This window comes from Dipodomys ordii, unplaced genomic scaffold, assembly GCF_000151885.1.
Source record: "Dipodomys ordii isolate 6190 unplaced genomic scaffold, Dord_2.0 Scaffold15, whole genome shotgun sequence".
NCBI classification, from domain to species: Eukaryota; Metazoa; Chordata; class Mammalia; order Rodentia; family Heteromyidae; genus Dipodomys; species Dipodomys ordii.
In genome coordinates, this window is record NW_012267231.1 from 17,947,440 (window position 1) to 17,951,195 (window position 3,756).

At 50.2% G+C, this 3,756-nt stretch overlaps 1 protein-coding gene across 1 annotated transcript in view; it reads left to right on the top strand.

Moving 5' to 3' along the window:
• The window catches only part of Acsbg1 (acyl-CoA synthetase bubblegum family member 1), a 47,267-nt gene that overhangs the window by 42,904 nt on the left and 607 nt on the right, over positions 1–3,756 (top strand). The gene's annotated exons all lie outside the window — the stretch shown is intronic.

Here is a 3,756-nt window from a genome sequence, read left to right on the forward strand (position 1 = left end):
CACTTCTGGTTTTCTGAGTAGTTAATTGGAGATAAGAGTCTCACGGAGTTTCCTGCCCAGGCTGGCTTTGAACGGCGATCCTCAGATTCGGCCTCCTGAGTAGCTAGGATTACAGGTGTGAGCCACCAGCACCCGGCTGTGACTATTCTTATTAATTACTATCTGGCATGTTTAATACTTGTCTTAGGCAGGAAGAACTGTTTCTTTGACCTTTAACAGAACAGGCAGGAGAGAAGATTGCTAACAAGTCAGCCACCAGAGCCGGCTATTTTAAGCCCCAAGCAGGAGGTGGAGTGAGTGACACCTCCCATCCTCGGTGAAACATTAATGTGTGGCCTTTACAAAGGCCACAGTGTCTGAGGACCTCACGGCTCCTCCAGCTTCCTTTGCTTTCTGTGTATGTGCAAGTACTAGAACTTGAACTCAGGGCCTTGCATTCTCACTTGGCTCTTTCGCCCAACATTGGCGTTCTACCATTTGAGCTACATTTGCTGGTTAACTGGAGATCAGAGTCTTTTTATTTTTTATTTTTTTGTCAGTCATGGGGCTTAAACTCTGGGCCTGGGCGCTGTCCCTCAGCTCTTCAGCTCAAGGCGGGCCCTCTACCACTTGAGCCACAGTGCCACTTCCAGTTTCTGATGGTTAGTTGAAGGTAAGAGTCTCATGGATTTTCCTGCCCAGCAGGCTGGCTTTGAACTGTGATACTCAGATCTCAGCCTCCTCAGTAGCTAGGATTACAGCCATGAGCCACTGGCGCCCAGCATGATCAGAGTCTTAACAGACTTTCCTGCCCAGGCTGGCTTTGAACCTTGATCCACAGATCTCAGCTCCTGAGTAGCTGGGATTACACGAATGAGTTAAAAGGCCAGCTTCTATCCTTAACTCCCCAGCCCGGACTCCACACCCCACTGAGGCACAGTGCAGGATGGCAGTCTCTGTTTGAGACGGATGAGCAAGCTGGAGAGACGGGAAGGCCAGCATGGCCCCTGCCACCCGCCAGCCCAGGGGACTCACATGATGTTGGCCTTGTGCACAGCCGTGACGTTGCTGCGGCGGTTGTTGCGAGCATACTCAAAGGCGAACTCCGCGATGCGCTTGCTTGCGCCCTCGGTGATGAGCTTGATGCTCTGCACAACTCCATCCACGATCTGAAAGGGGAGAAGCTCTGCTCATTGGAGGAGGGGTGGCTAGCTCAGCCCACAACCATGTGAACGGACACAGCCTCAACTCCTCACCTGTCTTGGGGAAACTGTGCCACCGAGAAGCTGAGGAACAGTCCCAAGTGCGAAGACAGTAAACCCAACCCCACCAGGAATAAAAATGTATCTGAAGCCAGGCACTGGTGGCTCACACCTGTCATCCTAGCTCCTCAGGAGGCTGAGATCTGAGGATCACAGTTCAAAGCCAACCTAAGGCAGAAAGTCTGTGAGACTCTTATCGCCAATGAACCACCAAAAAGCTGGAAGTAGAGCTGTGGCTCAAGTGGTAGAGCACCAGCCTTGAGTGAAAAAGCTACAAAACAGTGCCCAAGCCCTGTGATCAAGCCCCCCACCCCCACAACGCCTCCCTCTGAAAGAAGAAAGTGAGCTTACCACATGCTCAATGCCACTGTACTCTCCTTCCGTGTTCTCTCGAATGGTGACGATGTTCACATCCGTGTAGGGCGTTCTATAGCCTTCAATGGACACGCACGGCCGGACATTGGCGTAAAGGTCAAATGTCTTCCGCAGCAGTAAATTCATAGATGGGTGACCTGCCGCTATTGGAGTCTTCAGAGGGCCTGGGAAAGACAAGACCCAGGGGACATCTGGCCTCATGCCCCCAAGCCCCCCTGACAACCATGGTGTGCTGGACCTGGCCCTCCCACCACTTCAATTGGAGAAGGCAGCTTTCCAGAACGCTACCCGCATTTCTCTTCTTGACAATGACCAAGTATTATAGCAGAGCCCTGGCGTCGGCTCACCCTTACTACCGCCCGAGCGGGGTCAGTTGAAAAAGGGATTAATTTACAGGCTCATGCCTATAATCCCAACTCCCCAGGAGGCAGAGATCTGAGGACTGCAGTCCAAATGAAGCCAGCTAGAATAGGAAAGTCTGAGAGACTCTTAGCTGCGATGAACCACCAAAGAGCTGCAAGTGGAGCTGTGGCACAAGTGGTAGAGAGTCAGCTTTGAATGGAAAGCTTAAGGGACAGTGACTAGGCTCTGAGTTCATGCCCCAGTACTGGGGGGCAGGGGGGAGTGAAGAAGCTAAGGCACCCATGGCCCACACCTACAAATCCTAACTACTCAGGAGGCTGAGACCTATAGGCTTGCCACTTAAAGCCAGTGGTTCAAAGCCACCCAGGCAGAAAAGAGATGCCATCTCCAATTAACCAGTAAAATACCAGACTGGAGGCATGGCTCAAATGGTAGGGCATCAGCCATGACAAAGAAAGCTGAAGAAGAGTACAAGGCTCTGGATTCAAGCCCTGGTACTGGCAGCCCCATACCCCCAAAATAGGAAGATAAAGTAAAACATAAATCTAATGAAATATAAGCAGATATTGTCAGTTTGTATTGGCCAGTAACCCGTTAATGTTTTACTAAAACTTGAAAAAGAACATTCTAAAGAAAATATAAAGCATGCTGAGCTGTGTTTGGTGGTGCAGGCCTATAATCCTAGCACTGAGGAGGCTCAGGCAGGAGGATTTAGAGTTCAAAGCTAGCCTGAATTCTCAAAGACAACAGACACAGGGGGTGTCAGTAGTTGAGCCAGTGGTTTACATATGCCATCCTAGCTACTCTGGAGGCTGAGATCTGAGGATCCAAGTTCAAGGCCAGCCTGGGCAGCAAAGTTCATGAGCCTCATCTCCACCCAAAAGCCAGAAGTAGAGCTGTGGCTCAAATGCTAAAACACTAGGCTTGAGTAAAACAAACTCAGTGCCCAGGCCAGGAGTTCAAGCATGAAGACAGGTAGGCATGCATGTACACACGCACATACACATGCACACACACACACACACACACACACACACACACACACAGAGTCAAACACACAGGTAAACAGTATGCAGCTATGAGTAGTTACTTCATAAAAAGGATGAAAGCTGCCTTGACTTTGATAGACTGCCAAACCTTATTTAACTTCCACATTTGGACTTTGGAAAATTGAACCTCGGGAGCAGAAATCAATAAAGCCACGCCCCTGGCAGCACTACCTTTCAGGCCCATCTTGTTCTTATCCATGGACTCCTTGGCTTCCGGAGGAATCATCCACTTGCCCCCTGGGCCTTGGATGGCGGTGACATTCCGCTCCTCCCACTGGATGGGAGCCTAGAGGACAGAACCCAAGACAACACTGGCATTGACACACCCATCCTTAAGTTCACGCCTCCATACAACTGGTCAAAACATGCACATGGGGGCCCAGAAAGGCCCTGGTGTGCAAGAAGAGGGGTCATCCTTGCATGCGACCAGGACAGCTCCCCAGATCATCTTGACCCCGCTGTCACTCCAGGCTGTCACCTGTCCCCTCGTTTTCTTCACACAGACTCTTAAGGTGGCTATAATTAGAATATGAACAAGCAGGAAAGAAATAAGAGTTCAAGAAACCATTTCACAGTACTGGTACATACATGAACCTTGAAAACACTAAGCCAGACGGGTGCTGATTGCTCACACCTGTAAATCCTAGCTACTCAAGAGGCTGAGATCTGAGGGTCGTGGTTCAAAGCCAGCCTGGGCAGGAACGTCCATGAGACTCTATTTTTTTTTT